Raw genomic sequence first — 25,198 nt, 5'->3', positions numbered from 1 at the left:
ATGCTGCACAAGACTTTTTAAAAGTGTTGAAGAGAAAAGATGTCAGCTTGAGGACTAAGGTGCGCCTGACCCAAGCCATAGTATTTTCAAGAACCTCATATGCATGTGTAAGCTGGACAGTGAGTAAGGAAGATCATAGAAGAATTGATGCTTTTGAGTTATAATTTTGGAGGAGAATATTGAAAGTGCCATGGGCTGCCAAAAGAGCCAACAGATCTGTGTTGGAGGAAGTGCAGCCAGAGTACCCCTTGGAGGCCAAGATGGCCAAACTTCATCTCTCATACTTCAGACATATTGTCAGGAAGGACTGGTCACTGGAGAAGGATATAATGTTTGGTAAGGTGGAGGGTCAGAGAAAAAGAGCTAGACTCCCAGTAAAATGGATTGGCAAAGTAGCAGCATCAGTGGGCTCAAGCATGTCAACAATTGTGAGGTTGGCCCAAGACTGGGCAGTGTTACGTTCTGTTGTACACAGGATCACTATGAGTCATTACCGATTTGATGGTACCTGACAACAACAACAAACATTCTTACATGTTCACAAAGAGAAAGATAGGCAGAAAGACAGATATCATGGAGAATCAAACAAGCTCCAAAATTCCCACTTAGAATGCTATGTTGTTGTTGTTGTTAAGTACAATCAAGTCAGTTCCAACCCACTGCAACCCTGTATAGGGTTTCTGAGGAGCAGCTGGTGAGCTTAAACCATCAACCTTGCAGTTCAAATAGCTTTGCAGTCTGGTGCATTAACCCACAATGCCACACCAGGACTCTTTGAATGCTATAGATTACCAAAAAAGAAACAGATTTAGGAAAAACTAAGAGATGGAAAAGGGGGACAAAAAGGACAGCAGATATTTCAGTGAGAAACAAGAAGAAAACTCTTTTCCTATTCCTGATTAGCAAGTAGGGATGGCCATGAGGTGGGACCCTGTGGACTTCTGAATGGGTTCTGAAGTCAAACTACCTATTGCTACCAAGTTGATTGCTACTCATAGCAACTCCATGTGTTAGAATAGCTCTGCGCTCCATGAGGTTTTCTTCACTGTAATCATTACAAAAGCAAATCAGCAGGCTTTTTATCTGCACTACCACGAGGTGGGTGTGAGCCAACAACCTTTGTTAGTAGTCCAATGCAAACCATTTGCACCACCCAGGGACCTGAATACAGACTACCTGGTTTTGATACCAGTTCCGTCATTCATTGTTTAAATTTGGGCACATTTGTAACCTCTCGATGCTTCCATTTTCTCTCTGATAAAAGCAGAGTATTAGCTCTATTCACTCCATAGGGTTGTTCTGAAGATGAAAAAAAATCGCTGATCTGCGTAAAGGCCATAAGGCTAAGCTTGACAAATAATATAACCTGAGTGAATTTTAACTATTTTTATTGTCATTTTTAGCCTCAGTCCTCACTAAGTCAGAAGGTTGCCATTAGTTATGATTTTTACATGTGTGTAAACATCTAACTTAAATCTAAAATACTTCTAGTCCCAGCTTAGTCCTTTTTTGCCAAGTCCTGCCCAGCTCTCACATTCAATACTCCCAAGAGGGTAGCAGATCCAAAAATCTCTGCATATTCTAGAACAAAAAGGAATCTTAGGGATAATATTGTCCATTTCACATATTTTGTGATAAGAAGACAAACTCAGCAACATATTACTTGCACTGAATTTCTTGCAAAAGTCTATGTGTTGAACCTAGACCAGGAATGGGGGCAACATCCCTTCTCATTAAACAGCCCAGTTATCCATGTTGTCACAATCTTCCCAAAGAACAAAACTGCTTCTTTGTTTTCTCCATCACTCAGAATTCTAACATCCAACCTGAAGTAAGCAGTTGCTGACGAGTGAATTCTGACTCATAGCAGCCTCGTGAGTGTCAGAGTAGAACTGTGTCCCATAAGGTTGTCAATGGCTGATTTTTTAAATAGTAGATCCTGATCAGGCCTTTCTCCCAAGGCTCTTCTGGGTGGACTCAAACCTCTAACCTTTTGGCTAGCAGCCGAACACGTTAACTGTTGCACCACCCAAGAGCAGCAAGAACAACAGCTCATGGCTGTGATCTGAAGACCAAATACAAGTTTCCTGAAAGCCAATAGTTTGCCTCACACACAATTGTTGTTGTTAAGTGCCATCAAATCAGTCCAGACTCATAGCGACCCTGTATAGGGTTTACAAGGAGCAGCTGGTGAGTTTGAACTGCCGCCTTTGTGGTTCAAACTGGCCTTGCATTTCAGTGCTTTATCCCACAGTGCCATACCAGAACTCAGTAAGTCTTTAAAAAATAAAGGTTGATTTAAAATGGTACTTTGTAGTAGTATTCCCATCTCTTCCTAAGTGTGATCTGATATATGGGCATATGTTGTTGTTGGTATTCTTGTTAAGTGCCATCGAGTAGGTTCTGACTCATAGCAACCGTGTATAGGTTTCCCAAGGAGTGGCTGGTGAGCTCGAACTGCCGACCTTGCAATTCAAACCAACCTTGCTGTCTAGTGCATTAATCCACAGCACCACACCAGGATTCCATGAGCATATGGTAAAGCTCATAAAGGAAACCTTGTCATTGTTAAGCGTCACTGACTCATAACAACCCTGTATAGGGTTTCTGAGGAGCAGCTGATGGGCCCAAACTGCCAATCTCGTGGTTTGAAGTCCAGAAAAGAAATAGCTCATAATAACTGAATTCCTTGTAGTTTAGAGATCCTATCATATTTCTGATGTTCCTTGCTTTTTAATGCAATTTAAAGGTTAAGAGTCAAGAATAGTATATATACAAGTCTCCTAAAAGGCTACTACAGCCACACAATGTGATAGTCTTCAAATATCTTTTCCCAACATGCACCACTAGTTGCCCGCTTTTCAGCCTACATCCACTTGCCCACATGAAATTGCTTTGTCAAATCAAAAGGCAATTTTTGGCTTCAAATTACATGCAAACTTTGGATGACTGCCAAATCCTATTTATCAATGGAACAAACAATATTTACCAATTGCTTCATTTCCCTAAATTGTTTTCCAGCCTCAGGACATGTTGTTTGCATCTTAATTTAGCACTAATTTCTCCATGCTGGAAACTTCTCCCATGTGTTTTACCTTATTCCTGCTTCTGACAAAAGTAAACACGGAATTGGACAGCTCTGGCAACTTGCTAATACAATGGATTAGTGCGTTCTGCCTTTAGCAAAGTCTTTCTTCCTGCCCTTTAGGGATTGCACAGCCATCAGATGTAATTTCAATTCTTGATATTTTAGCAATCATTCATGGGACTTCTTCAGGCAAGGGAAGCTGAAATCTCTCTCTGACAACACATTGGAACATGTCCCAGTGAAGGACACAAATACAGTTGTTTTTAAGATAATGAAGCTGAAAAGGAAGGCATCTGTGGAGAAAACTAAGGAAGAAAGTCAATTCAGAATTTAGGCCCAAGTCTGGGATATGGTTAATCTTTTACCAACCATTACTTTATTTTTAATGTTTCCCACTTTTACTGAAATCTGGACATCTAAGTCAGAAATCAAGAAAACAGTTGACACAAGTAGAGATGACAAGGAGACATTAACACCAAATTAACTCCCCACTCACAGATAATAAATATTTTTATGCCTCATGATTAGACAAGCACCCACCCCAGGGTGGACTTAAGATCTTCAAGAGAGATCAGATGAACCACACATAAGGTCACCATAAATCCGAATCAATTTGAAGACAATGGGTTTCATCCCTACATGATGCAAGCAGGAACTTCTCGACTACTGAAAAAAAAGTTGGCGATTCAATTCCACTCAGAAGTGCCTCTGCATAAAAGCTTAGGACACAGTTCTAGTCTAATACACATGGGGTCACCATGAGCCAGAATCAAGTCAATGACAACTGATTTAAGTAACTTAATCTAGCTCAGATTGGACAGGGTGCATGTCAGAAACCACAAAACTCTGGTTCTTCCTTCCTCTCATATAGCCTGTGAGATAATGCATAAGAAATTCTCTTCCTACCCTGATTCCATTTTACTTGTCAGCTCACCGAGATTCAAGGTTCTATTTCACCCAACCCAAGAACTCTCAGATCACTGGTTCTCAATATTAACATGCATCAGAATCACCTGTCAAGCTCTCACAATTTCTATCCTCAGAAGGTTAGGGTGGTATGTGTCCAAGCCTCTATATTTTTAATAAGTTTCTTATGTGGGTTCAATACTGAGGTTACATATATGAAAACCATAAATTGTAAATAACTTGTCCTAGCCTACATGTTGGTGTTGCTACCATAAACTCCGCCCCCAATTATGGTAATACCATGCGCAACTGAACAAAATGCCAACCAATCCTGCATGATCTCATGATTAGTTGCAGATGACACCATTGTGGTATCTTCATTGGGAAACTCTGCTAAAACCTGTTCAACATCATAGCAATGCACAAGCCTTACATAGCAATACACAGATGGGTGTTTGCTGCACATGAGATTCCTAGCCAGGAATCAAATCTGGGTCTCCCATTTGTTGTTGTTGTTAGGGTTGACTTATAGAGACCCTATGTACAACAGAACGAAAGCAATACCAGGTCCTGTGCTATTCTCACAATCATTGCTATGCTTGTGCCCATTGTTGTAGGTACCATAGCTGTCCATCTCCTTGAGGGTCTTTCTTCTTTTGCTAACCCTCTACTTTACCAAGCAAAATGTCCTTCTACAGAAACTAGCGCCTCCTGATAACATGCCCAAAATACATGAGATGAAGTCTCATCATCCTCAATTCTAAGGATCGTTCTGGTTGTACTTCTTCCAAGACTGCCCTATGGGGCAGTTCTGCTCTATCCTATACAATTGCTGTGAGTCAGAAGCAACTTGATGGCATTGGGTTCTTAGTACAGTAGCTTGCAACCGAACCGTCTCCTAGCCGGGCTCCTCCAGCTACCCTGAGCAACCTTCTCTACTTTGTCCCTCCTCATAGGTTGTCATCTTCACAGGAAATATTCTCTCTTCCCTGCTGCAGCAATTACCCCACCAATTCTTCAATTTCCCACTCCATTCTCACTTGTTCTTCAAAGCTCTATGTGACTGTAACACTTCACTGACTCTCCTCTAATCATACGTCTGTCCTCACTGCACAGCTTGGCCACTGGCTAAATAGTCTCTTAATTTGTGTCTTTTCCCTTTTGCCCAACTGCATTGTGAGTTCCTAATCTCCAGGCCCACCCACTGTAATTTTTTTTAGTATCTCTCACAGCACCTAGGAGTCCTGGTGTGGCGCTATGGGTTAATGCGCCAAACTGCAAAGCCATTTGAACTGCAAGGTTGGTGGTTCAAGCTCACCAGATGCTCCTTGGAAACCCTATACAGGGTCACTATGGGTCAGAACCAACTCGACAGCACTTCACAACAACACCTAGCATGGTGCTGAACACACAGTGGGGAATCAACAACTACTTGCTGGTTGCTGGTTTTGTACTGTTATGCAATTACGTTGTCAAATGATTCATGCTTGTTGTATTTGTAAGATGTATTTCATTTTTAAACCAAATCAAAATGAAACCCACTGCCATTGGGTAGATTCCAACTGATAGCTACCCTAGTTTTCCAGACAACCTCACCTTTCTCCCAAGTAATGGCTGATGGGATTGAACCACTGATCTTTCAGTTAGCAGCCCAACACATAACCCACAGTGGTTCCAGGATCCTTACATGCTTTAAATGCAGATTTTTCTAACTACCTTAAGACTTTCAGGCTATGAGACAATTGGTCATAAACCAAACTTCATGAATTGTCAGCTTTATTTATCTTCCAGAGTGAGTTTTCAAAATTATTTCGAAATAAGGAAGTTGCACATTAAAACTGAATTCTAGATTCTCTTAGAAAACTGTAAGAATTGGGTAACATGGTGCTCACATTCTTACAGGTCAGAAATTATCTTGAACAAAGTAAAACCAACTGCCTTCTTTTGAAAGGTCAGGAGTGGTCCAGTTTCCACAGTCACCCGCCATTTTATGGAGTTACCAACACTTAGTTTGTGTGCCCATAGACATTTATCATTGTGCTTGGCTATTGTTTTGCATCTAATAAGGAAATAACTCCCATGGTTATTACTTTATCAAAGAAATAGAGAATATACTTGTTTAAACATACACACACACACATTGTTGTTAGTTGCTGTCGAGTCAGTTGTGGCTCATGGTGATTATACACACGACACAACGGAACACTGCCTGGTCCATGCCATCCTTACAATTGTTGTTACATTTGAACTGTTGCCAATGAGTCAGTCCATCTCATTGGAGGGGGGGGGGGAGCCTACAGTTTACCCGGCATGATGTCCTTCTCCTGGGACTAGTCCCTCCTGATAACATGTCTGAATTATGAAAGATAAAGTCTCACCATTCTGACTTCTAAGAAGCATTCTGGCTGCACTTCCTCTAACATAGATTTGTTTGTTCTTCTGGCATCCCATGGTAGTTTCAATCAATATTCATTTCCAACACCACAATTCAGATGAATTGAATCTTCTACGGTCTGCCCTATTCATTGTCCAAATTTCACATGCATATAAAGCGATTGAAAATAATATTGCTGGATTAAGCACACCATGTGGCACTGTGGATTAATGCGCTGGACTGCAAAGTCAGTTTTAACTGCAAGGTTACCAGGTGCTCCTCAGAAACCCTATACAGAATCACTATGGGTTGGAAAAAACTCAACGGTAAACAACTACAACAACAACACTGGTCCTCAAACTGACATCTTTGCTCATGAATGAAGAGGTCTTGTGCAGCAAATTTGCCAAAAGCGATATGTTGTTGTTAAGTGCTGTCGAGTCGTTTCCGACCCATAGCGACCATGTACAGGGTTTCCGAGTGTGTAAATCTTTACGGAAGTAGAAAGCCTCATCTTTCTCCCGCGGAGCAGCTGGTAGTTTCAAACCGCTGACTTTAAGGTTCGCAGCCCGATTCGTAACCACTACGCTACCAGAGCTCCTTAAGCGATATGTAGTAGTTTGTTTTCTTGGCTGTTACTTCCATGAATGCTAATTGTGGATTCAAGCAAAATGAAGTCTTTGACAATATCAATCTTTTCTACATTTATCATGATGTTATTTATTGGTCCAGTTGTAAAGATTTTTGTTTTCTTTACATTGATGTACAATTCATACTGAAGACTGAAGTCTTTGATCTTTATCTGTAAGTATTTTACATTCTCTTTGCTTCCAGACAGCAAGGTTGTATCATCTGTATATCACAGGTTGCTAATGAGTCTTCCTCCAATCTTAATACTACATTCTTCCTCAGATAATGCAACTTCTTTGAACAAGTATGGTGAAAGTATAACAACCCTGTTACACACCCTTCCTGATTATAAATCATTCAGTATCCCATTGATCTGTTCTAACTGCCTCTTAGTCTATGTACAATATATAGTTTCTGTGGGGTTATTTTGTTGTTGTTGTTATTGTTGTTGTTGTTGTTGTCAAGGACTGATAAATCAGTTCTGACTCATAGCAACCCTAGATAGGGTTTCTGAGAATTTGCTGATGAGTTTTGAACTGCTGACCTTGCAGTTCAAACCGACATTTTTAGTCCCGTGTTTATCCTACAGCACCACACCAGAAGAGAATATACACCTTTGTAGGAACAAGGACTATCGCTATGTGCTTAATAAGTCAACAAAAAGTCTGTGACTTTTGTCTTATCCCCAGCCTGTCTCATGCACTCAGATTGGATCCCATTGGCACTCACAACAATGGGCTCAAACATAGTAATAATTGTGAGGATGGCACAGAACGCAGACTTGTTGCATTCTGTTGTGCACAGAGTTGCTATGAGTCAGAATTGATGCAACAGCATCTGACAACAACAGCAAACACATTTGTAACCTCTGATATGGACCCTACATGAATGATTGGCCTAGCTATAGTGGACTACTCAGGTAGGCTAAGGTATCCTGTCGTAAGAAACAGCCCCCAAATCTTGCTGGCTTAAAACAGCAATTGCTATTTTTTACTCATCCTACATGGCCATCAAGGTTCAGCCAGGGACTCTGTTCCATGTTTCTTTCCTCTGAGACGCAGGCTGACAGAGCAACTACCGTTGTTAGTGGTCCTAGTAACAATATGAAGCAGAACAAGAGCCTGAAGAAGTCTCACATTGGCATCTAAACGTTCCAACTTGAAAACAACACATATCACCACTATTCACAACTCAGTGCCAAAATTAGCCACATGGCCACAACCCAACCAAAAGAAAATACAAGTTCACCTTGTGCCTGAAGGGAAAAAAAAGAACTAGATATAAGTGGTCATTGTATTGATGACCATGCCACAAAGCCAGTAGTATCTTGAACTTCAGAGTGTCACGTCTGTCCTAGGTGCATGGGAGCAGCCATTGGTGGTCACTTTCCTGATAGGCTACTTTGACGCTTTGCTGGGCAGCCAGGATCCTGCCAAGCCTTTACACACACACATACACACAATTCCACTTTGTCACATATATTTGTAAATTCCTAGAGAAATGTAAAGGTCCTTGAGTGCCACAAACAGTTTGTTCTCAACTACTAGCCAAAAGGTTAATGGTTTGAACCCACCTGCTAGTGCCATGGAGGAAAAGTCTTAAAATATGCTTCCATTTTGATAACAGCCAAGAGAGCCCTATGGAACAGTTCTGCTCAGTAATATATGGGATTGTCATGAGTTGAAATCTACTAAATAGCAATAGCTGTGGCTAACTAGCATCCTTCCACATCTTGGCCATCAATACCATGTCAAGAAGAATAGTGCTGCATCCAGTAAGTAGGCTTAAGCCATTGTGTTCTACCTGCAACAAAGGAGTCACTGACTGATAAGAAAGAAAACCATAGGAGTGAGAACTTTATCAAGAGAGGTGTTAGTATGATTGGGAGGGAAGCAAAATGCGAGGAGATGCATCAGCTCCTGGTGCAAAAACCATGTCTAATTCAACGTTTTATGTGGTGCCTTGCTTATTATTGCTTTAAACTTTTAACAACTTTAATAATATCCTTGAACCTTATTCTCCTCCAACAAGCACATCATTAAAGCCACTTTAAAAACTGATGCTAGAAAAACTACACTTATTGCTTGGTGTTATTTCTGACAAGTATCTGTGCTGTACTTGTAATGCATAAAAGGTACTCATTTAATTTACCTTTTCAATTTCGAAATGAGAAAAATCATATTCACAGAATAAGAATGCATTATTGAAGACTGTAATAAAGGCTGACCATTCAGAAGATCCATGTGAACATCTCTGCAGCCATCTTCAGAATTCAACACACTCTCCAGATCACACTCACACTCAGCAAGACTTTACCCAGCACCTCTTTTTTTTTTCAATGTTGAAAATATTCACTTACTCTTTTTATCCACTTGCACTGACATTTCTCCCATACTATCTGCTTGTGTACAGCAGAAAACACTTTAATCAGAACTCAATTTATCATAGAGAATAATGAATGCTTTAAAAAAAAAAAACACACACACACAAAGATAGCTTTACAAATAAGCGAGGCCTTTCATAAATAGCTACTTGCTGAAAGCATACAATGAGGACCCTGTCATGAAATCATAGGGAGATAATAACAGTTTTATTTAATAAAATTCAGTGACCAATTGAACACATGTATTAAGAATTATGCAATAAGACAGCCTTTTTGTATATTTCCTGGCAGCCGCTATGTCAGAAATGGAGACGGTATTCCCAGCAAGCCAGACTGGAAAACTCAGTCAACAGCAGGACTCCTTGATATCTATATGAAGAAGTCCAATTTGGCTGTTGGGTCATTCTTAGTTTGTGGCTCAAGCAGCCAAGACACCTGAAGATTTCACAGTTTGATTTATGATAAATATTTCTGTGACAAAAGCAAAGAAAAAGTGCTCCTTGTGAATTATTTTCAAATTGCAAGCCTTATGTGAGATCTAATATAAAAACAACCCCTAAGACTATTGCTCTGAGTTCATTTTTAAATCTTAAACCAAAAATATCCTCTGAAGTTGTCTTAAAACCAAACAATAGTTTAGCTTACCTAGTCAAAAACAAAACAAAGGTTTGTCTTGAATATTATGCTCTTTTAAGAACTATATGGGATCAGATTGACAACAGCAACTTGAAAGATTAGATAGGAATTTTAGAGGGCAGTGAGGATCTTGTCTCAGAAAGGAGAGTGAGAATTGTTGCATAGTTTCAAGAATGGACTCAATGCTACCAAACTGTACATGTAGAAACAGTTGAATTGGTATATGATTTCCTGTGTATATTCTCTACAACAAAATAAGTAACATTTTGAAAAAGGACAAAATGTGAATGGTTCTGCGATGGTTAATGTTATGTGTCAACCTGGTTAGGCCATCATTTTCAGTGGGTTGGCAGGTGATGTATAATCATCCTCCATTTTTGTGATCTGATGTGAGCAGTCAATCAGTTAGTATGGGAGTTTCTTTGGGGATGTGGCTTGCTTTCAACATATGTGGATTCTCTGATAAAATTCGTGCTTGCTTTCAATCTTGCTGCCCTCTTGTTGCGTGAACTCTGGTTCTTGGAGAAGGCAACAGCCTACCATTTGATCCAGATTTTGGATTCATCAGCCCCTGCAACCATGTTAAGCATTTGGCCTCCTGCCTGAAATATGGATTTGGGAATTGCCCGCCCCCACAGTTATGTGAGCCATTTTCTTAATGTAAATCTTACGGTAAGTGTTTATACATATGCTTCACTGGTCCTGATCCTCTGGAGAACCCAATGCAAAACAGGTTGTTTTAGAGCAGTGAAAACCTCCCATTCCAGTATCATTAAAAGATTTTTTTCCCCAAAATCACACACGCATAAAACCATGCCCAGATGGAAGCCTTGAGAACATGAAGCATATTTTTGGAATCCTGTGAGATTTTAAGAACTTGATATTCCATTTGGGGAGGTCCCATTCTGCCATCAGATAGCCAAACCGGACTTCCCAGAAAGTGTTAGCTTTTGCTATCCCAAACCAGTGCAACAGTCCCAGAAGATTCCAGAGGTAGATACAGAGAGAAGGGTTTTTTAACTCAATGATCTGGAGCCATTGTGACATGTGGGGCCCCAAGAGGAAGCCCAGCTAGGAGAAGGTGGGGGAGAAAGGGAGACTGTGAGGCACTGGAGTGTCCCCTGGCACAAAAAGTTGATGCCCAATTAGATTTAGAAAAAGTGACAAAGAGTTGATGCCCAATTAGGTTTAGAAAAAGCTCTCCTCTGTAAACCTCAATTACCTGTGATGCCTTATGACATTCAGCATTTACAAAGTATAATTACACAATAGTGTCTGACATTTAACGTCTATGGATAATTTAAAAGACTTCTATTTCAAAAAGGCTGCTCATGAGCAACAGTAATCACTTCAATTAGCTTGGCACCATTACAATGTAACAAGACCATTTGACTGCCTATTAGAACCAGCCAAGCTCTTCAAGTGTGTTAATTTAGCAGTCATTGCTAATTTCTGGGCTTTGCTACATTTGCATAGAAAAACATAGCCCTTTAAGCAAGAGAGGTAGTTTCATTCCTGAGCTGGCTTCCTATTCTTAGTGGGACTTTTTATATTTTTATGTAGAAAATCAGAAGCATATTCAAAATGTAGACATTTTAAAATAGTACCGGGTAATATAAGACTCTTTAAAAATTTAAACAATATGCTGGTTCTCCAAGTTTCATATCATGTAAACACACATACACACCCATATGTGATATCTATTGTTGTTGTTGTTGTTGTTAGGTACCATCGAGTCAGTACCGCCTCATAGTGAGACCTTATGCACAACAGAACGAAACACTGCCCGATCCTGGGCCAACCTCACTACTGTTGCCATGCTTGAGCCCATCAATGCTGCCTCTTGGCCAATCCATCTCGTTAGGGGCCTTCCTCTTTTTCTCTGATCCTCCACCTTACCAAACAGGCTATACTTCTCCAGTGACTGGTTATATTAGATATACAATAAAAGTACATATATAATATAGTGTGTGTGTGTGTGTGTGTACTTGGGTGTGTGCGGACACGTGTGCATGTGTTGGGGGCCATAGTCAACACAGAATGAAATATTACCTGGTCCTGCATCATCCTCACAATTGTTTCTATATTTGAACCTTTGTTGTAGCCACTGTGCCTATCCATGTCATTACATGTCTTCCTCTTTTTAGCTGAGCATCTACTTTCCCAAGGATGATGTACTTTTCCAGAAATTAGTGCCTTCTGGTAACATGTCTGAAGTATAATATAAGATACATATTTTCTATGGATGTATATAAACAAATCCACCACTCTTCTGTCAATTGTCATTCTGTGGTACATTTGGTCTCATCAACCATCAACACTCACGGAAGCAGCAGTCAAGATATTGAGCAACACATTGCACTGGGCAAATCTGCTGCACATTGTTCAAGAGCAAAGATGTCAGTTTGAGGATCTCACATAAGGCTTGCAGTTTGAGGACGAAGGTGTGCCTAATCTAAGCCATGGGTTTTTTTCAATAACCTCATATGTATGTGAAAGTTGAACAGTAAATAAGGAAGACTGTAGAAGAATTGATGCATTTGAGTTATGGTGTTGGAGGAGAATATTGAAAGTACCATGGACTGCCAAAAGAACTAACCAGTCTGTGCTGGAAATACAACGAGAATGCTCCTTGGAAGCCAGGATGGTCAGTCTTTGTCTCTCATACTTCAGACATGTTATCAGAAGGGACCAGTCCCTAGAGAAGGATATCATGTTTGGTAAAGTGGTGAGTCAGAGAAAAAGAAGAAGACTCCTTTACTGTGATGAATTGGCACAGTGGCAGCAGCAATGAGGTCAAATACAGCAATGATTGTGAAGTTGGTGCAGGACCCGGCAGTGTTTTGTTCTGTTGTGCACAAGGTCACACTATGAGTCGGTGCTGACTAGATAGGACCTAGCAACAACAATACAGACAAATGACATTCTTGGAGATTTTCCATTATCTTTTCATTGCATTTTTTCCATGAATTTTTTAAGTGCCCTCACATAGAAATCCCTGGTGGTACAGTGAGTGATTTAAGCATTTGGCTGCTCACCAAAAGGTGCATGTTTTATCCTACTAGCCACTCTTCCAGAGAAAGATGTGGCTGTATGCTTCTGTAATGAGGTCTAGTCTCTGAAACCATATAAAGTAGTTCTGCTCTGCATTATAGAGTCATTATGAATTAGAAACAAATTGATAGCAATGTGTTTGGTTTCATTTTGGTAAATATACATATATACACAATAATAAGCATTGCATATATAGTTTTATAATATATAATAATTTTATACATTGCCACGTATAGTCCACCACTCATCTGTCAGTTTGTTGTACTATGGTGACTTGTATGTTGTTGTCATTCTAGAAGATATGCCGTCGGTATTTTCAATACCAGCAACATAGCTCATTTTCAATCGAGCTTCCAGACTAAGGCAAACTAGGAAGGAGAGACAGACCACTTCTGAATGGCTAACCAATAGAAGACTGTTGAATAGCAGTGGAACATTGTCAGATATAGAGCCGGAAGATGAGCCCCTCATGTTGGAAAGAACTCAAAATATGACTGGGGAAGAGCTGTCTTCTTAAAGAAGAGTTGACATTAATGACTTGAGTGCAGTTAAGCTTTTTGTCTCTTCATTTGCTGATGGAGCACAACTCCAAATGAGTAGCAGCAACTGCAAAAATCCATTAATAATCAGAATGTGCAATGTTGAGTATGAATCTAGGAAAATTGGAAACTCTCAAAAATGAGATGCTGTGCATAAAGATAGATATCCTAAGCATTGTTGTTGGTGTTAAGTGCCATCAAGTGGTACCAATTTATAGTGACCCTGTATAGTGTTTCCGAGGAGCCACTGGTGAGCTTGAACCACTTACCTTACAGTTCAAACCACCCTTGTAGTGCAGCACATTAACCCATATTGCCACACTAAGACTCCATCCTAAGCATTAGTGAGCTGAAATGGACAGGTATTGGCCATTTTGAATCAGACAGTCATATGGTGCACCACCAGCAAATGAAGGGTCTGAAAACTTTACTTAAAATGAGGAGCAACAGCCATAAACATCCATTAATGATAACATGGAATGTGTGAAGTCTGAAGGTAATAAAATTAGAAGTTGTCATAAATGAAATGGAACATAACACATAAAGATCAATATCCTAGGCATTAGTGAACTGAAATGGACTGGTATTGGCCATTTCTGGCTGGCAATTATATGCTTTACTATGCCAGGAATGACAAATTGAAGAATGCTGTGACTCTCATCATTGGTAATAATATTTCAACATCCATTTTGAAGTACAATGCTGCCTGTGGTGGGATAACATCCATACACATACAAGGTAGACTAATTAATACTACTATATTATTCAAATTTACACACCAACCACTAAAGCCTTGTAATGATGAAACTGAAGCATTCTACCAACTTCCTCAGCCTGAAATTGATCACACATGCAATCAAAATGTATTGATAATTACTGGAGATTGGAATGGAAGGGTTGGAAACAAACAGAAAGGATCAGTAGTTGTAAAATATAGTTTTGGTGATAGGAATGATGGTGAAGATTGCATGATAGAATTTTTCAAGGCAATTAACCTAATCATTGCAAATAACATTTTGTAACAACATAAAATACAACTACACACATGGACCTCACCAGATGGAATACACAGAAATCATATTGTCTATATCTGTGGAGAGAAATGGTGGGAAAATTCCGTCAATCAAAACAAGGCCAGGGCCAGACGGTGGAAAAGACCATCAATCACTCATATGCAAGCTCAGGCTGAAGCAGAAGAAAATTAAAACAAGTCTATGAAAGACAAAATATGACCTTGATACTCTACCTGACTTTAGAGACCATCTCAAGAATAGATTTGATGCATTAGACATTAATGGCCAAAGACCAGAAACTTTCTCTCCAGAACTGAGATGCTAAAGCAAATGGAAAAGATCATAACTGAACAGAAAATTCCAAAAGGCAGCTTGAGAAAATAAGTCAAGTTTTACAATGAAATGTGCAAAGACCTAGAGTTATAAAACCAAAAAGGAAGAACACATTCAACATTTTTCACGCTGAAAGAACTGAAGAGAAAATTCAAGCCTCAAATTGCAATATTAAAAGATAAAATTTTCCTCAAATTTTTATCTTTTAATATTGGATAAAATATTGAATAATGCAGAAAGCATCAAAAGAAGATGGAAGGAATACACAGAGTCATTGTACGAAAAAGAAATGGTAGATGTTTAACCATCTCAAGAAACAGCATATGATCAAAAATCAATGGTAATGAAGAAAGAATCCAAGATGTACTGAAGGCATCACTAAAGAAAAAGGTTCTGAAAATTGATGGAATGTAAATTGAAATCTTTCAACAAACTGATGCAGCATTGGAAGCATTCACTCATCTATGTCAAGAAATTGGGAAGACAGACACCTGGTCAACTGATTGGAATGTGCAAAGACCTGGAGTTGTAAGAAATCTATATTTGTGCCCATTCCAAAGAGAGAGGACTGAGTGGAATGCAGAAATCACACACAAGTAAAATTTTGCTAAAGATAATTTAAAAACAACTGCAACAATACATTGACAAGGATCTTCCAGAGATTCTAGCCCAATTCAGGTAAGGACATGGAATGAGGGATATTACTGTTGATGGATATTGGCTGAAAGCAAAGAATACAAGATATTTACCCCTGTTTTATTGATTATGCAAAGGCTTTTGACTGTGTGGATGTGACAATCTATAGATGACACTGTGAAGAAGGGGTATTCCAAAAAAATTAATTGTGTTAATGAGGAACATGTACACAGATCAAGAGGTCTGTTTGAACAGAACAAGGGAACACTGAATGGTTCAAAATCAGGAAAGGTCTGAGCCAGCGTTGTATTCTTTCACCATACTTATTCAATCTGTATGCTGAGCAAACAGTCTGAGAAACAATATTATATGTGGCACCAGGATTAGAGGATGGCTCATTAACAAACTGTGATATGCAGATAATGCAACCTTGCTTGCTGAAAGCAAAATAGATTTAAATTACTTACTGATGAAGATCAACTCACAGTCTTCAGTATGGGTTGCACATCAATATAAGGAAAAAATTAAAAATCCTTACCACTAGATCAATAAGTAATATTATGATAAACAGAGAAAAGATTAAAGTTGTCAAAGATTTCATTTTGCTTGGATCCACTATCAACACTCATGGAAGCAGCTTTTGAGAAACCAAATGATGTATTGGATTAGGCAAATCTGCTGCACAAGACCTCTTGAAACCGTTCAAGAGCAATGATGTCAGTTTGAAGACAAAGATGCTCCTGACTCAAGCCATAGTATTTTCAATAGCCTGTATGCATGTGAAAGTTGGAAAAGGAATAAGGAAGACCACAGAACAATTGATGCATTTGAGTTATTGTATTGGAGAAGAATATTAAAAGTACCGTGGGTTGTCAGAAAAACAAACAAATCTTTGTTGGAAAAAGGATGGGCAGAATGTTTCTTGGAAGAGAGGATGGCAGGACTTCATCCAAGTCTTTCCAAGAACTTTGGGAGTGTTCTCAGGGGGACCAGTCTCTGGAGAAGGTCATCATGTTTGGCAAAGTGGAGAGTCAGTGAAAAAGAGGAAGACCCTCAATGAGATGGGTTAACATGGTGGCACAATAATGGGTACAAATATAACACTTGTGAGGATGGATCGAGACCAGGCAGCGTTCTGTTCTGTTGTGACCATGGCTACTATGAGTAGGAACCAACTTGACACACCTAACTACAACAACGTGTATATTACATTAGGTAAGTCAATTATGCAAAATTATGACACACCTAACAGAAACATGTATATTGCATTAGGTAAGTCAATGATGGTTGGGAAAAAAACAAAGATTTCTGCCTCTAAAATGCCTTCATTGTCAATCCAGTCTGCTAGAACTAAAGCTCTGAAAGTAGTCTTTTTTATTATTGTTTATTTGGGTGCTTAATAATGAGAGTGCCATTACCAAATGAATTGGTCTGTTTTATCAGATTCATTTAGGAGGGTGAGTCAAAACGTATCTGCCCTCTGGTTATATCAAAATGCCCACCCACATCCATGGCAGATGATAACTCTGAAAGTGCACGTGAAATGATTCTTTCGAATAGAAAAGTGACAGTGAATTATGTGTTAAATCCTTTACAAATCAGCCATGGCTCTTCCTATGAGATAATCCCCAGCAGATAGGTACCGAAACAACTCACGGAAGAGCATAAACAGAAGCGCTTGGACATTTACAAACAACATTTAGACAAATACTCAAAGGAAGGTAAAAGGCTCTGTAAAAAATCATTACTGGTGAGGATACATGGATTCATCGCTACAAGCCTGAGAGTAAATGACAGAATATGAAATGGAAACAACTTCAATCTCAATCTACAGCCAAGAAAACATTCAAAAGTCAACTATTGGATGGACAACTGATGCTTACAGTTTTCTGGGATTCTTGAAACACTATCAGGAAAAATGTTCAACAATCAAACGTGAGATGTTCACTGAAGAGTTGAAGCCTAAACTTCAGATTAAATACAGAGGACTGTTATACAAGAGCATTGTAATCTTGTATGAGGCATGTCCACACACCTTTGCCCACACTGTTGACAATCTGCAACAACTTTCTTTTGTGGTGTAAAAGCATCCTCCCTATAGCACTGATCTTGCTCCATTGTACTTACATCTATTTGGTGCCCTGAAAGCAGCTCATCAAGGACAAAGTTTCACCTCTAATGAAGAAGTGAAGACAGCGGTGCATTCGTGGCTCACAGCTCAGCCTAAAACATTTTTTAATAAAGGAATATGTAAGTTTGTTAACAGATGTACAAAGTGTAGTGAAAATCTAGAATATTAGGTAGAAAAAATTATGTATTTGTCTTTTCTAAAAATTAATTAAAATCAATTCTATAGTCCGAGTGTGGATAATTTTTGACACACCCTCCTACATGAACATCACTTACTTCTCATGTAAAGAGTCTCTGTTTTGCGCTAGAGGACATTTACCCATTGTGTTGCTGTCACATGTACACACATACACACATGCACACCTCGAGATTCTAACTTAGGTCCTTTCATTCAAACTTCAGAATAAGATATTGACCATCTAACATGACCAGGATGCAGCAACTTTTCTTAAATGGTCTCCCACAGACACTACTGTCTTTGAACTGTAACCTTATGTATCATTATTTTGTTATTTATTTAGGAAGGTATTTAACACTCTTAGTACATAATTTCTTGTATTAAAAAAATTACAAAACAGTATGGCAATACCTCAGAAAGTAAAATATAGAGTTACCACATGACCCAGTAATTACATTCATAAGTACATACTAAAATAATTTTGAAAATAAGAGCTCAGACAAATAGTCATTCATTGCAGCAATATTCATAATAGCTAGAAAGTGGAAAACAGCCCAAGTGCTCATCAACAGATGAATGGGTGAACAAAATGTAGTGTATCCATACAATGGAGCATTTTTCAGCCATAAAGAGAAATGAAATTCTGATACTTGCCAGAACACGGATGAACCTGGAAAACATTTTGTTCAGTGAAATAAGTAATATACAAAAGGACAAATATTGTATGATTCCACTAATATGAAATATCTTAGATAGGCAAAAGCATGGTGACCAAACTCAACAAATTTAAAGTCCAAAAAATATTGCTACAAAATTATAGAAACATTTATTAAATAAAAACTCTTGATAATGCAGTGGGTTAAACACTGGGTTGTTAACCAAAATGTCAGTTATTCAAATCCACCAGCCTTTCGCTGGGAAAAAGATGAGGCAGTCTGTCCATAAACATTTACAGCCTCAGAAACTCTACTGGCTAGTTCTATTCTCACATACAGGGTGATTTTAAGTAAGAATCCAGATGACACCAGTGGTTTGTGTTAAACAAAATATCAAAATGTGAAGCTGTTGTTTCTTGACATATCCTCCATCTAGGTCTATGTGCTTCTGATATCAGTGTTTCTATCTCACTAACCCTGAATCCATTAAATCAAAAATCCCAAGAAGAGTTTAGGTGCAGAAAAGAGAACAATTACTTATAAGGCAATAATAATCTTTCCTTTATTTCCTGTATTTATAAAAGCCTTTCAAAGTGAACTACAATATAATAAAGTGAATACCCCCACTCATCTGTCAGTATGTCATACTGTGGTGGCTCACATGTTGTTATGATTCTGGAATCTAAGCCAACATTTTTTCACTTACCAGCAAAGTCACCATGGTGGACAAATTTCAGTGGAGCTTCCCCTCTAGGATAGACTAGGAAGATATATGGAAATCTCTTTCAAAAATTAGCCAACAAAAACCTTATGGATCATAGTAGAATACTGTTGGGCATAGTGCTGAAAGATGAGCAGGTCAACAGACTTTTCTTCTGAGTCACCTCCATGTAGACTCAAACCTCCAACCTTCTGGTTAGCAACCAAGTGGATTAACAACATACGTCAACCAGGGATTCCTCTGTGATTCAGTAATGAAAGAAAAGGAGAAGAGAGCTTTACAGGAAAATGGAGAGCGTATTTTGGAAAAGTTTGTTCTCCCTCATTCTCTTAGTCAGAAAAACTGACCTTGAACCCGTGCTCACAATAACCCTGTTTGGTAGACAGAGTACAGCTTACTATCTGCAGATGGTTCTCAGTTGACAGATGTGAAAGTTGAAATTTACAGAGCTTTGGTGACTCTAGGAAAATCACACAACTAATACTAGAAAGCAAAAACTCACCCCAGTTCTTCTGACTCCAGATGCTATGTTACTACTATGACCTGCTACCATTTTCTTGAGTTAAAAAAGGCCAAGATGGGATTTATAAGGTCTAGCTCCTGGTGAGAGTCATTAGCTAGATTGTTCAAAGTCCTCTCCAGTGTTACTACTAGCATCATTTGAGTTATGGATTCTGGAACCAATCAACAGAGAACTCAAGGGTCAGTTTCTCCAGCCAGTAATTATAATGAAAATATTAGCTAACATCTGCTCTTCACCATGAATGGCATGATGCAAATTGAAAGATACATTGTGCAGTACATGTATTTATCCATTAAATTAATTAATTTTATATTTATAAATACAATTTCGGCATAACCAGGCCAATTTTGGAATTTGGGCATTGCTTCATTTGGGTTTCACTCTACTTGGACATAAAAGGCTTTCATCTTTTTCTTTTCATTCACCTTTCACCTTTCCTCAGGGGCAGGACAATTCTAAAATGGAATGATTAGCTTAACTCAGAGTCTAGGATGTATACTGCACCATAGGGACAAGAAGGAAGCATTTTCTCTTAAAGAGCTGAAGAAATTTGTGTCCGTGTTGAGTTACTGACACATTCTTTCTGGTGCCACTTTGGTTATTAAGTCACAACGCTGTTCTTGCATGTGACCTCATGAAGACCTATTCAAGCACAATAGAAAGACTGTTACCTATTGAAGATGCTGTTAAGGAGACCACCAACAACATGAAAAGAATTCCTCTTGTAACTTCTTCAGGCACACAACTTGAAAGGCAGTCATTACATTTACCAGTCATCACAGCCAGTACAAAGCATTTCCAAAGTCAACACTTACTCCTTTATAATGACACAAAATGCTGTTTCACTATGGGTATAGTACACAGTCATTATTGTTTTTAATTCTTGGTCAACCAGAAAGGTTTCTCATCCCTCTTTTTCTGCTAACAGGCCCAACCATTCACTGGCTAGCATCCATTCTTTCTCTTACCCCATCAGTGATTGGTCCAGAATATGGGTATGTGGTACCAGCATCATCCTATACAATATTAAGATGATGATCCTCCTCTTTCTATTGAAGTTGCTGATGAAAGCCGAGCACTCTGAAGCCCATCTTTCCAGTTACATGGAGAAAGTTGTCTACAGAAGGAAAAGCACAACACACATAAAAGCAGAACCTAGCAGAAATGAGTTACAGTTGCTCCATCAGATTTCAGATCCGTAACTTCAGGCTTCATTATTACATTTATTCCAGTTTATCTTTCATATCTATGTGCTTCCTCGGGAATTTTTCTGAGCCATGTAAAAAGAATCGTTCATTTTAAATACAAGCTAGTGTAAGGTCAATTTCTTTTGGTGGCAACTAAAAGACTCCTGATTGACACATTGGATAAATTAACAACCAGGACATACATATAGGCTTCAAACAAGAATCTCCAAAGAAGTAATTCAAGTGGGCTGGCTTCACTGAATGAATTCCATCTGGTACTAGAATGAGAGTGTAACTGGCCTGGAAAACATTACCCAAGACCTAGCCGCAGTTCCTACTGAAGTCAATACACTTAGCTCCACTTTCCATATAAGTGAACTGCCACCTAGTTGAATTCAACTCATAGTGACCCTCTAACAGGTTTCCAAGGAGCAGCTCATGGGTTTGAGCCACCAACCTTGAAGTTAGAAGTCCAGGGTTTATCTTACAGCAGCACACCAGGACTTACCATATAAGAAAAGGAAAAACTGAACTACTATACCTTCTCCTTCTTTCAGAATGAAGGAGTTTAGGGTTAGGAATTAAAGCACCTAAATTCAAATCTTAGACCTACTTTTTAATGCATTGGTTTGTTAGTCAATGTTTCTGAACCTCAGCCTTTTCACGTGAACAATGAAAATAACAATAGCTACCATGTAAGTATCCACCACACATCTGTCAGTTTGTCCTACTGTGGTGGCTTGCATGTTGTTGTGATGCTGGAAGCTATGCCAATAGTATTTCAAATATAAGCAGGGTCACCCATGGTGGACAGGTTTTAGCTGAGTTTCCATGCTAAGACAGAAAGAAAGAAAGGCAAAGTGTTTCTGAATGTTTAGTCACAGAAAATGTTATGAATAGTAGTGGACCACTGTCAGAAAGCACCACAATAATGGATATTGAAACAATGTGACTAATACCAGAAAACTATCAGATATAGTACCAGATGATGAGTCCCTCAGGTTGGAAGACACTCAAAATATGACTGGGGAAGACCTAGCTGCCTTCTCAAAGTAGAGCTGTCCATGATGATATTAATGGAATAAAGTTTTGGGGATCTTCTTTTGTTGATGGAGTATAACTAAAAATGAGGAGAAACAGCTGTAACATACATTAACAATCAGGATACAAAATGTAAAAAGTGTGAACCTAGGAAAATTGGAAATTGTCAAAAATGAAATAGCATACATAAAGATTGATGTCCTAGGCATCAGTAAGCTGAAATGGACCATTTTGAATCTGACAATGACATAGTTTACTATGCCAGGAATGGCAAATTCAAGAGGAATGGTGTCACACTCATAATCAATAAGAACATTTGAATGCTCTATCTTGAAGTATGGAGTTCTGGTGTGGTACTGTGGGTTAATGTGCTGGACTGCAAGGTCAGCTTGAACCACAAGGTCAGAGGTTCAAGCTCACCAGCTGCTTCCCGGAAACCCTATACAGGGTCGCTATGAGTTAGAATCAATTCAACGGCACTTAACAACAAAATCTTAAAGTACACTGCTGTCTGTGATAGGACAATATCCATATGTCTACAATGAAGATCAGTTAATGCCTAGATTATTCAAATTTGCACACCAACCACTAAATCCCAATGATGATGAAACTGAAAGATTCCACCAACTTCTTGATTCTAAAATTGATCAAACATGCAATAAAGATGTCTTGATAATTATTGCTGACTGGAATGTAAAGGTTAAAAATAAAAGGAAGGATCAGTATTTGGAAAATAAAAGGAAGGATCAATACTTGAAAAAGACGGCCTTGATGATGAAATGAGGCTGGAGATCACATGATAGAATTTTGCTAGACCAATGACTTATTCATTGCAAATACCTCTTTTAAACAATATAAGAGGTGACTATATACATGGACCTCACCAGATGGATTACACAGAAATCAAACTTACTACAGTTGCGGAAAGAGACAGTGGAAAAGTTACATATCATCAGGCAAAAAAAAACAAGATCAGGGGCAGACTGTGGAACTGACCATCAGTTGCTCATATGCAAGTTCAGGCTGAAGCTGAAGAAAATTAAAACAATTGCACAAGAGCCAAAATTTAACCTTGAATATATCCTACCTGAATTTAGAGATCATCTCAAGAACAGATTTGATGAATTAGACACTAATGAACAAAGACCAGAGGAGTTGTGGGAAGACATCAAGAACATCATACAGGAAAAAAGCAAACCATCATTAAAAAGAAAAGAAAGAAGAAAAAAATCAAAATGGATGTCAGGAAGACTCAGAAATTTTCTCTCCAGTATAGGATGCTAAAGCAAATGGAAGAAAAAAGGAGGTAAAGGAGCTAAACAGAAAATTTCAAAAGGCAGCTCAAGAATACAAAGTCAATTATTATAATGAACTGTGCACAAGACCTTGAGTTAGAAAACAAAAAGGGAAAAACATGCTCAGCATTCCTCAATCTGAAAGAACTGAAGAAAAATTCAAGCCTCGGCTTGAAGTACTGAAGGATTCTATGGGCAAAGTATTGAATGATGCTGAAAGCATCAGTAGAAGATAGAAAGAATGCACAGAGTCACTATACCAGGAAGAAATGGTCAGTGTTAAACCATTTCAAGAAGTAGCATATGATCAAGAGCCAATGATATTGAAGGGAGAAATCCAAGGCAAAGTGAAGAATTTATGCATTTGAGTTATAGTGTTGGAGAAGAATATAATGGTATCATGGACTGCCAGAACAACAAAAAGATCTGTATTAAGAGTATTCCAGAATGTTTAGAAGCCAGGATGGTGGGACTTCCTCTCTCATTATTCAACATATTATCTGGAAAGACCCATCCAAGGAAAAGGACATCGTGTTTGGTAAAGTTGAGATCAAGAAAAAAGAAGACCCTCAAGGAGATGGGTTAGCATAGTACTATCTATCAATAATGGGCTCAAGCATAACTATTGTGAGGATGGCAGAGGATCAGGCAGTGTTTTATACTGTTGTGCATAGGCTCACTATGCATCAGAACCAACTCGATGGTACATAATAACAACAATGACCTTACAAGGAAAAGGAGCTTGGTAGTGTAGTGAGTTACCAGTTGGACTGCTAATCGCAAGGTCAGCAATTTGAAACTACCAGTCACTCTATGGGAGAAAGATGAGACTTCCTGCTCCCATAAAGACTTACAGCCTCGGAAACCCTCTGAGACTATGAGTTAGGGCCAACTCCAAGGCACACAACCATACCACCATCACCTTACAAGTATGGTGTGGGAAGACATGAGATGATGCATGTGAAGAGCCCACCTCTGTGATCAGTACGTAAAAAATACTCAAGATATTTGGCTTCCTCTTTGCATTCATTCTACCATATCTGACACATCCTTTATGTCTGGGAAGGCAATTCTAAAAAGTCTCTCCTTTGAGATTCCACTGTGGGAAATTCCAGGCCTCCAAATGTTAGTATGGTCATAAAAAGAGGCCAGACAGGCCTCAGAACAATAACCTCTTTCATTCTCCTTCTGGAGAATCCTGGGGCTCCTCATGGAACCTTTCACCCCAGTTGAGTCTAAATTCAATTACTGTGAAATTAACTAAGCATTAAACAAAAACTCCCGAACCTGGTAGTCATCACTGCTAATTAACTGGTTCTCACTCACTGCTGCCTTTCAGCTGTCTGCTGATGCCTGTGGGATGGGCTTGAGCTAAGTGACTTGATTGCAATTGACAAGGCACAGCAAGCTAATATCAAAGCCATCTTTAGACGACCCATGTGCCACTGGAGGGGAACTCACTGAATGAGCAAGCCAATGGGTACACGGATTGACCCAAGTTCAGAACAAAGGAAAATTGGAGTAAGAGGGTGATCAAGAAGAAGGGTGATGGCCCTGAAAGAAAGTGGGATACAGACATGGTTCGTCCAGTAGTGAACTGAATATGTTGCATAATGATAGCATAATGTTGATAAATTCACAGTTTTGTCTAATATTAGGAACTCAGTAATACTGGTGGTGAAGAGATGATGAATGGGTGAATGAATGGATAGATGGATGGGTGGGTATGTGGGTGGGTGGATGGATAGATGGAGGAGTTGATACATGGACAGATGGGTGGGTGAATGGATGGATAGGTAGGCATGTAGTTGGATAGATGGGTGAGTAGATTGGTGTGTGGTGATTGGCTGACTGAGTAGATGGATGGGTGAATGG

The sequence above is a fragment of the Chrysochloris asiatica genome, unplaced genomic scaffold (genome assembly GCF_000296735.1).
Source record: "Chrysochloris asiatica unplaced genomic scaffold, ChrAsi1.0 scaffold00014, whole genome shotgun sequence".
NCBI lineage: Eukaryota > Metazoa > Chordata > Mammalia > Afrosoricida > Chrysochloridae > Chrysochloris > Chrysochloris asiatica.
This window is presented reverse-complemented; position numbering follows the sequence as displayed.